This window comes from Lactuca virosa, chromosome 2 (assembly GCF_052849685.1).
Source record: "Lactuca virosa cultivar CGN04683 chromosome 2, Lactuca_virosa_CGN04683_v6, whole genome shotgun sequence".
NCBI lineage: Eukaryota > Viridiplantae > Streptophyta > Magnoliopsida > Asterales > Asteraceae > Lactuca > Lactuca virosa.
The window spans coordinates 86,944,213-86,955,586 of NC_136427.1; positions in this window are offsets into that span (position 1 = coordinate 86,944,213).

An 11,374-nucleotide genomic window follows, 5' to 3' on the forward strand; every position below is an offset into this window, starting at 1 on the left:
AAATAATCTAAATAAAAAAACTAATAATAAAATATGTTTAATATAAAAATATATAAATAATTAAGGTAATTAAAATAAAAGAAATATAATAATTATAAAAAAAGTTCATAAAAAGAAATTGAATTTTTTTTTATTAAAATGTAATTAAGAGTGTAATATGAGTGATTTGACAATTTGAGGTTTTTTTTAAGTGAGGTGGAGGTTTTTATAAGAAACCCCTAAAAGTTAATATATTAGAAAATGATTTACTTGGATGAAAAGCTAGTGTGTTGACTAATAAACTGGATTGTGGTCGATAAGTTGATTTACAATATAAAATAAGATATATATATATATATATATATATATATATATATATATATATATATATATATATATATATATATATATATATATATATATATATATATATATATATATATATATATATATATATATATATATATATATATATATATGATGGGTTTTAGGTAAAACAAATAAATTAGAAAACAATTCCTAAGTTCACATGCAACCTACTTTGGATCTCTGTTTTAATTATTGAACATATAACTTTGAATTGCAAAACAAGAACCCTAGAGGAGAGTGGCTAATTTCGAAATTAACAAACTAGGGTTTAGGAGTTACATACCTTTCAATTGTTATAGCAAACAATTGATAATCCTCTTGATCTTGATCTTGATCTTCTTGGAAGCTTAGCACCACAAATGTAATGCCTCTAATGGAATCACACCCAAGAACTAGCAAGAAGGAAACTTGGAGGAGAGAGGATGGAGAGAGTATGCAATTTCGGCCTTAGGGTTTCTTCCAAAGAAATCAGTGACCTCAAATGTGAGCCAGAAGGCTCCTTAAATAGCTGAGGGATCTAGGGTTTAGGGAAAACCCTAGTTATCCTTTGCTTAGGGCCTAAGCAAGATCCAAAGGCCTTATTTGGACCCCTTGGACGAAATCTCTAGGGTTTCCCCTAAGAATTTCGTCCTCCTCCTTCCAAGGGGGTTCTGGAACCTTCCACTCAACTATTAGTTAATTGCAAACTAGTCCCTGCACTTTATAATTAATTCTTTTAACCCCAAAATTAATTCTGATTAATTTCTGGCTAACTATTAATTAAACATAATGATTTCTAATTAATATATTAATCTTTTAACATATTAATAAATCATTTATATTAATTTATTAATCTTATAAATTAATATCTCTCCTTTCATAATTTCCTTGTCCAGTTGCTAGGTTGAGGGCAACCCAAAAGGACTGTGCTGCTATCAATTCAAGTACATACCAATTATAGTTATGGGCTTAGACACCTAATCCAACAGTCTCCCACTTGGATAAGTCTGTAACTATAATTGCTAGTATGTCTTCTAAATTTGACCAGCAAATTGTAGCTTCCAAAAAGCTGCTGCCGAACTCTGACCCAGTCAGTTACGTGTCCTAAGATAAGTGATCATATAATCCTTCGTTCTGCTAGATATCCCTAGACAAAAGACATGGAATGTAATCAATCTCTTTGTCCAGAATCTATGTTTCCCGATTTCTGATTTGTGATGATGTAGGACTTCTAATTGAACACATCAATTTAGTCCTGGCTGGGCCCAGCACATAAGTCAACACCAAATCATCGAGGGGCCCACAAATATCGCTTTTCCTATTAGGGCAAAAGGAACGAATAAACGTTGACTCATATGCTTGTATCTTTTACTCATCAAATTATACATGACAATACGTTTTATAACACCAAGTTACTGATGCGTTTTCGTATCACCAATGCATGACCGACTTGTAAATTGCAACTCATATATCTTCGTTTCAAGATTATAAGATATTATCGTCTCAGTATTACTCGTGATGAATTCCATGAAGTGATACTCTGAGCGAGGGTTTATCCAGTACTCAAATCTTAATTTCTGAGTACTCATGAACGTTACAGCAATTCTATTGCCATGTCTATCCTTAGACAATCTACAATCCAGTTCATGACAGTCTTAATTCACTACTTACTTCCAAAAGTATGAGTGACTGTGGAGTTTGAATAATCTTATTATTCGGGAAGTAAAACATGCAAAAATGAAACACAATAATAAACAATTGACAAAAGGCAGAAACCAAACTTATAAATAACACTTTATTATTTAATCACCAAAAGTCAATTACATTTACTTTGTTACAAGTTTCAGAATAAAACTAATCTAACTACTAAAACTAATATCATCTTTCAGTCCTATGCTCCGAGCATGCTGAATATGCTTAGCCATACTCAGACCCTTTGTGAGGGGATCTGCTGGGTTATATTCAGATGACACCCTCTTTACTATAAGATGGCCTTCTTCTACTCTATGTCTGATGAAATGGTACTTTCTGTCGATATGTTTGGTTTTACCATGATCTCTCGGTTCCTTTGTCAAGGCAACCGCTCCTTCATTATCGCAGAACAGTTCCATAGGCTCCTGGATGGTTGGAACAACTCCGAGATCTCCGATGAAGTTCCTCAACCAAGCTGCTTCTTTCGACGCTTCACTCGCTGCTATGTACTCTGATTCACAAGTAGAATCAGCCACTGTATCTTGCTTGGAACTTTTCCAAGTAACTGCTCCTCCATTCAGTAAAAATACCCAGCCCGATTGAGAACGGAAGTTATCTCTATCCGCCTGAAAGCTGGCATCACTGTAACCATCTACTCTCAAAGTATCATTGCCACCAAGTACAAGGACCCAATCCTTTGTCCTTCGCAAATACTTGAGTATATTCTTAACTGCTATCCAATGAGCTCTACTTGGGTTTCCCTGATAGCGACTGACCATGCTCAAAGCAAATGTCACATCAGGGCGAGTACATGTCATAGCGTACATGATCGATCCGACAGCGGAAGCATAAGGTACACGACTCATGTCATCTATTTCAACATCTGTACTCGGGCATTGAGTCTTACTCAATTTGGTATTGCTCTGGATAGGTAGCTCTCCCTTCTTGGAATTTTCCATACTAAACCTCTTTAGTACCTTATCCAAGTATGTGCTCTGACTAAGTCCAATTAGTCTCTTCTTTCTATCTCTCAATATTCTAATCCCAAGAATATAGGCAGCTTCTCCAAGGTCTTTCATGGCAAAACACTTTCCAAGCCAAGACTTAACTTCTTTCAAGGTTGGAACGTCGTTACCAATGAGTAATATGTCATCGACATACAACACCAGAAAAGTTACTATACTCCCACTAGCCTTGATATACACACAGAACTCATCTTCACTTCTAGAGAAACCAAACTCTTTGACTTTCTCATGGAAGCAAAGATTCCAACTGCGAGATGCTTGTTTCAATCCATAAATGGATTTCTCAAGCTTGCACACTCTATTGGGGAACTTTGCATCAACAAAACCCTCTGGCTGACTCATGTAAACATCTTCAGCCAACTTCCCATTAAGGAAAGCAGTTTTGACATCCATCTGCCAGATTTCATAATCATGAAAGGCAGCTATGGCGAGCAATATCCTAATAGATTTAATCTTAGCCACTATAGTCAACCCCTGGGGTTTGAGTGAAACCTTTTGCAACCAGTCGAGCCTTGAATGTGTGCACATTTCCATCCATGTCTGTCTTCTTCTTGAAGATCCATTTGCACCCAACTATCTTACGACCTGGTGCACTATCAACCAAATTCCAAACTTGGTTGTCATACATGGACTTAATCTCGCTGTCCATTGCCTCTTTCCACTTGGAAGCCTCTGGGCCTGCCATTGCTTCCTTATAAGTGACTGGTTCATCTAAGTTTACCAGTGTTCTGTCACTTATGAATGTGTCACCATCTGAAGTAATATGAAAACCATACAACTCAGGTGGCACACTCACCCTAGTGGATCTTCTAAGAGGTAATGAGTTATCGATTGGTTCAACAGGAACTGTTTCCTCTGGTTGAGTGCTAGTGTCATCTAAGGTTCCTTCATTGGCTGACTCTTGAATTTCTTCAAGGTCAATAGTGCTCCCACTGTCCTCTTTGAATATGAGCTCTCTTTCAAGAAAGACTCCTCTTCGTGCTACAAAGACCACGTTCTCACTAGGCCTGTAGAACAAATATCCAAAAGACTGCTTTGGGTAACCAATGAAAACACATTTCTCACTTCTAGCTGCTAGCTTGTCGTGAGTCTCTCGTCTTACGAAAGCTTCACAACCCCAGACTTTAATATGTGCTAACGAGGGAACTTTCCCAGTCCACATTTCGTGAGGTGTTTTGGCAACCTTCTTTGTAGGGACAAGATTGAGGATGTGGGCGGCTGTCTCTAAGGCATACCCCCAGAAGTGAATAGGAAGCGAAACACGACTCATCATAGAACGAACCATGTCTAACAAGGTTCGATTGCGCCTCTCAGCTACACCATTTAACTGTGGTGTCCTAGGAGGAGTCAATTGTGAGACTATCCCACATTCTTTCAGATAGTCGTTAAACTCGATACTAAGATACTCCCCGCCTCTATCGGATCTAAGTATCTTTATCTTTCTGCCCAATTGATTTTCGACTTCATGCTTAAACTCTTTGAACTTTTCAAAAGTTTCTGACTTATGCTTGATCAAGTAGATATATCCATATCTGCTATAATCGTCAGTGAAAGTCACATAGAATCGATTAGCATCTCTTGTAGTTGATCTGAAGGGCCCACATCTGTGTGTATGAGATCCAACATACCTTCACCTCTTTCACAAGACCCTGTGAATGGTGATTTTGTCATCTTTCCCAAAAGACAAGATTCACACATATCATCTGATTTTAGGTCAAATGATTCCAACACTCCATCCTTTTGGAGTTGGGCTATGTGTTTCTTGTTAATGTGTCCAAGACGACAATGCCACAAGCATGCCTTGTCTACACTATTAGACAAGTCAATATTAAGTACACTATTTCCTAAGCTATCAACACAAGTCACTGTTTCATACACACCATCACAAGGTAAAGCTTCAAACATAAAAACACCATTCTTATAAATAGAAATTGAACCATTCAAATCATTAAAAGAATATTTGAAACCTTGTTTGAACAATGCATGAAATGAAATAATGTTTCTCGTCATCTCAGACGAATAGCAACAATTTATTAAATCTAATCTAACATCATTGCTAAGCAGAAGCTGATAAACTCCGATCTTGGTCACTGGTGAAGACTTTCTGTTTCCCATGATCAAGTTTATCCTTCCTCGCTCTATCTCCTCACTTTCCTTTAGTCCCTGCAAATCAGAACAGATATGAAAACCACATCCTATATCAAGGACCCATGAACGAGAAGATAATGAGTTATTAGCAGAAATAGTGTAAATACCTGCCGAAGATGGCTTCACTTTGCCCTCCTTGATATCTTGCAGATATTGTGGGCAAGATCTCTTCCAGTGCCCCTTTTGATTGCAGTAAAAGCAAACAGCCTCTTTTGGATCAGAAACATGGGGAGTGGAACCATTGGGCTTAGCCTTTGGGCCATTACTAGACGACCCAGCTTGAGCCTTGCTCTTCCAGTTTTGCTTGGGAGGACCTTTCCTCTTTTTCCCCTTTCCCTGTCCAATAGCCAACACAGGGGCACTTGTAGGCGTGGAGGGTATACTTTTACCCTTCATTCCTGCCTCAGCTGTCTGCAACAAGTTGTGCAATTGGGCCAAGGTCTGCTCAGTATTGTTCAAATGGTAAGTTAGAATAAACTGACCATAACAATCAGGTAGTGAGTTCAAGACCATATCAATGGCCAATTCCTCATCAAAGTGAATGTTGAGCTTGACCAAACGCTCTATGTAGCGTTGCATTCTTTGCACATGTGACACAACCGATTCCCCTTCTTTCATCTTGCAAGCCATGAGTGACTTGACTACTTCAAACTTTTCTTGACGAGCTCGCTTATGGTACTTTTCCATAAGGTCCTTGTTCATCTCAAAAGGCCAGTAGTCCTCATAGTACCTCTGCAGTTCTGGGGACATGGTTGCCACCATGATGCACACCACTTTGGTAGCATCATCGTAATGTTTCTTGTAGGCAGCAAGATCTTCAGGAGTAGCTTCAGACTCATCAAGATCTTTGAGCTCCTTTTCAAGAACATATTCTTTGTTCTCAAAACGAAGAGCCATCTTGATGTTGCGCATCCAATCGTTATAGTTTGAGCCATCCATAACGACTTTGGAGCAGATATTGAGCAAAGAGAAGTTCTGGTTGGAGGAGGATGAAGCAGAAGTGTTTCCAGGAGTAGACATCTGAAAAGAAAGAAAGTTTTAGTTAGATTTCAAGATACCTCAATATAATAACCCAAAGATAAAATATCAAGGTTAGGATCCAACTATGAAGATTCACAACTTAGAAATGGGATGCCGAGATCCAAGTGTAAATTTCATAAAGGTAGGTGAATGACGATTCACCAATTCCACCATTAGACGAAACAAACGAAGTGAAATTCCTAATTCTTTTGAGATACATTGAAACTATTCAATGACATGTTTTAATCTCAGATTATGCTCTTCTATTTGTGACTGGGATGCCGAGGATCACAAACAAGATGTGAATAACCATGCAAATGTGCTTGGTAACCTCATTGTCTTTATCATTAACTATTGATGTGCTGGTAAACCACACACGCTCCATCAAAATGACAATATTGAGATACCCATTACTACTCTTTATTAGTGCCCTTTAGTGTGCTGGTTAACCACACACGCTCCACTAACGACCAATAAAGCATAATGTGCAATTTCATGGATTAGCATACTTTTCACATTTTTCCTAAAGTAACTAGAGTTGGGATTTTAAAAATAATGTTCTAGTACTTTCTTTAATGTCATTATACTTTTAATGAGAAGTAGTTGTCCTATCAAATCCGTTCTGCTAACGACCCTCCACTAATCAAGGAAGCGGTGGGTGAGAGTGGACACCCATTCAACTACCATTTTATAGGCAGTTTCCTTATACCCCCCTTATAGATTAGCTTCGTGAATGAGGCATACTAGCGATTTGACTGACCATATTCTTATACATATATAATATTAAACTTTTAATCATAATACATATATAGGGTGTGTTTTAAAACATTTTAAAACTTCAAGGGTTTATATAAATTTCGAAATTCAAACTATTAAATTTAAATTTAAATAAACCAATTAACTAGATTTAATATTTATCTTTTAATTAACTATTAATCAAATTATTAAATCTTGTAAGGATTATCTAATTAAATTAATCAATTACTTTAATCCTAATCCTGATCCCTCTAAATTTCGAAAAATTGGGTAAGGATAATTATCCAATTAATCTAATTAAGTAACAATTATCAAAAACAAGAAACCCTAAAACTTCTAGCAATTTCGAAATTTACAAGGGAGGAGGCTAGGGTTTTCAAAACCCTAACCCTAATTTCGATTAGGGTTCTTTGGAGGCTAGGGTTTTCGAAAAAACCCTTTTATCCAAAACCCTAGAAATCGAAAATTTGGCCTTTAGGGTTTAATAGCTATAAACCCTAATTTGCAATTCAACAATTATAGCAATTCAATTTAAAACAAACAATGTCTGTGATACCACTGATGGGTTTTAGGTAAAACAAATAAACTAGAAAACAATTCCTAAGTTCACATGCAACCTACTTTAGATCTATGTTTTAACTATTGAACATATAACTTTGAATTGCAAAACAAGAACCCTAGAGGAGAGAGGCTAATTTCGAAATTAACAAACTAGGGTTTAGGAGTTACATACCTTTCAATTGTTATAGCAAACAATTGATAATCCTCTTGATCTTGATCTTCTTGGAAGCTTAGCACCACAAATGTAATGCCTCTAATGGAATCACACCCAAGAACTAGCAAGAAGGAAACTTAGAGGAGAGAGGATGGAGAGAGTATGCAATTTCAGCCTTAGGGTTTCTTCCAAAGAAATCAGTGACCTCAAATGTGAGCCAGGAGGCTCCTTAAATAGCTGAGGGATCTAGGGTTTAGGGAAAACCCTAGTTATCCTTTGCTTAGGGCCTAAGCAAGATTCAAAGGCCTTATTTGGACCCCTTGGACGAAATCTCTAGGGTTTCCCCTAAGAATTTCGTCCACCTCCTTCCAAGGGGGTTCTGCAACCTTCCACTCAACTATTAGTTAATTGCAAACTAGTCCCTGCACTTTATAATTAATTCTTTTAACCCCAAAATTAATTCTGATTAATTTCTGGCTAACTATTAATTAAACATAATGATTTCTAATTAATATATTAATCTTTTAACATATTAATAAATCATTTATATTAATTTATTAATCTTATAAATTAATATGTCTCATTTCATAATTTCCTTGTCCAGTTGCTAGGTTGAGGGCAACCCAAAAGGACTGTGCTGCTATCAATTCAAGTACATACCAATTATAGTTATGGGCTTAGACACCTAATCCAACAATATATATATATATATATATATATATATATATATATATATATATATATATATATATATATATTAATTAGATGTTTGTCCGTGCAAAGCGGCGACTATAAATAACTTTTTTGATGAATAGTTTTCTCACTGAAAACTAATTATTAGATTTAATTATTAGTTATTATACAATAAAAAATTATCACTTTTAAATAAAATATTTTAGTTTAGACCTTATATTTATATTATCTTTTTATATATTTGATGTAAATTAATAATATCGGTGTCTGGTTTAAGAAATATAAATTAATTTATATACATGAATTTAATATTTTAAAATTGTCATTTTGCTCAAAATTAAATTTTGAATAACATTTATTAATTCAAGTCTTCAATCTTTTGGCAAATATTAATGATTTATTTATGCATAATTGATTTGTACAAAAAGCTTTATAACTCTACAGTGGTACCTGTCGAGGATATTCAGGTGGATGATAGCCAGAACTACATCGAGCGACCAATAGCAATTTTAGATAGGAAGACGAAGGCACTGAGGAACAAGGAAGTAGAGCTGGTGAATGTGCAGTGGCAGCACCGCAAAGGCTCAGAATGGACTTGGGAGCCGGAGGATGAGATGAGAGAGCACTACCCCGAGTTATTTTCAGCAACGACAACGGACTTCGAGGACGAAGTCTAATTCAAGTGGGGGAGATTTGTAGCATCCGGGATTTTCCAGGTATTATTATTATTCATCCTAATTGAAGTGTGGAGTGGTTTGGTTTGGGCTTTGACCTTTGGGCCTTGCTAATGGGCTGAGGAAGCTGCGTATGAGGGGCGTACATTGCCATGTACGCCCAGCGTACTCGTGGAAAGGAAGCGCGGAGGCCAAGAACGTACGCTCAGCGTACGCGTGCAGCTCTTTAAACCCTAAAATTTAGCGTTTACTCCCTATATAAAGAGCATTACCCCTGTTTGTTCACCCTCCCTCCACCATCATACAACCTCCACGAAAACCCTAGCCTACTTTTGTGTGTTCTTGTGATTTGGGAGCTATTTGAGAGTATTTCGTGTAGTTTTGGTGCTTTGGAAGAGAAAGGAACTTGAAGAAGGTGCAAGGATCCACCAAGAGCTTGTAGATCCAGAAGATTAGCACCATTTCTGACTTATTTGAGGTATTTAAGTTCCAACCTTGGCCATTATATTCTTAGATTTGTTTTGGGGGTGTTTAAAGTTACCTTTGGACTCCTTTGTTGAGGTTCTTGCATCTTAATGATTTCAGACCATAATAGTTGTCCTTTTGGGCTCTTAGAGGCACTAAGAGTCATAAAAATCGGACCTTGATGGTTAAGCCACAACCATGCAAGTGTTTGTGGGTCTTAAAGTTTGTTAAAAGGACCAAAATCATGTTTTGACCCTAACCTTGCATGCAAGCACATAAAGTTTGTGACTTTATGGTTTAGGAGGTCTTAAAGGACCTGGATCTGCATTTTGGACGTAAAGACTTAACGGATTAAGTCATGAATGAAGTCCCCAAGAAGTTGGCCAGTACGTTGGGCGTACTCCCTGGTACGCCGTGCGTACTGGGTCAACCCCCCCGTCTTGGTCAAGGCCAGCGTACGCTGGGCGTACGTGCCAAGTACGTCGTGCGTACATATGCATAATGAATGTTTTGGGCTTTTGGGCCTTAAGAAAATGGGCCTGGACTTTTGGGCCCCATGGCCCACTGTGAAGTATAATTCTGGACTTGTGAATCTGGAACTTGAGTATTGGGCCTATTGGGCCTTGATTGGCCCCTTTGGAATTATTATATATTAGGACTCGGAACTTTTGGGCCCATTTGGGGGTTAAGGCCCAATTCAGATATTGTGCAATTAGTGGGCCCTTAGGGAGTCCTTGATGGGCCATAGGAGGGCTGGACTTAATAAGCTAGAATTGGGACTTATGAATGTTCCACTCGGACCAAGGGGTAAAATGGTCATTTTACCCTAAGGGGGCGTTAGAGATGCTGACTAAGTATTATTATGATTATGATAGTCGGGAGTTATCGGAGCAGCTATTAGAGGTTACTTCCTGTGGGATTCGACACTCAGCTTGGCGAGGTGAGTTACCTTCCATTAGAAGTGGGTCTAAGGCCACAATGCCGGCCCACTAGTAGGAGTTCGTAATAGATAATTGACTGTGTGATAATTATTTTGTATGCCACTATCTGTTATGCTTTATGTGCTAGCATGATATGACATTATGTGATAGTAGTAGTAAGGGGGCTATCGGTCGATAGGCCCAAAGGGGTAGCCTAGTATCCAGCTATGCTAGACAATATGTTTATGTTATGTTATTATGTGGTAGCGGTTGGGGATGAAATAGTCCCCGTAACCGGTTGAGATACACCGGAGGGTAGGTCGGTCACCTAGATATGCCTGACAGGGTAGGTCGGGCACCTAGATATGCCTGACAGGGTAGGCCGGGCACCCAGATATGCTTGGCAGTATGTGATTTGTATAGTATGTGGTATGATGGGGGAACTCACTAAGCTTCATGCTTACAGTTTTCAGTATTGTTTCAGGTACCTCCTTAGCAAAGGGGAAAGAGCCGGCACGGTAGCTGCACATCACACGCACATCAGATTTCCGCACTATGTGATTCATGGGATTGTACCATGATTTTATTACTATTCGATGTTTTGATTTTTAGACATGTTCATGATGATTTATGGATTGATATGATATCGAAAATGTTTTCAGTAAACGATTTTATAAACTACTTAATTAAAAACGAAATTTTTGGACTCGAAATTTGGGATGTTACAAATGTCCTGCTACAATTAGGTGGGCCCGAGGCCCAACTTACTCAAGTCCAAAACCCAACACCAAACGAGTCCAAAAACCTTCAGGGCCCACTGACTAAGTACGCGTGGCGTACATGGCTTGTACACCTAACGTATGCTGGTGTTCACCAGGGGTCGAGGCTCTGACCTAGTATGCACAATGTACACTGGAGTATGCATGGCGTACTGGTCTA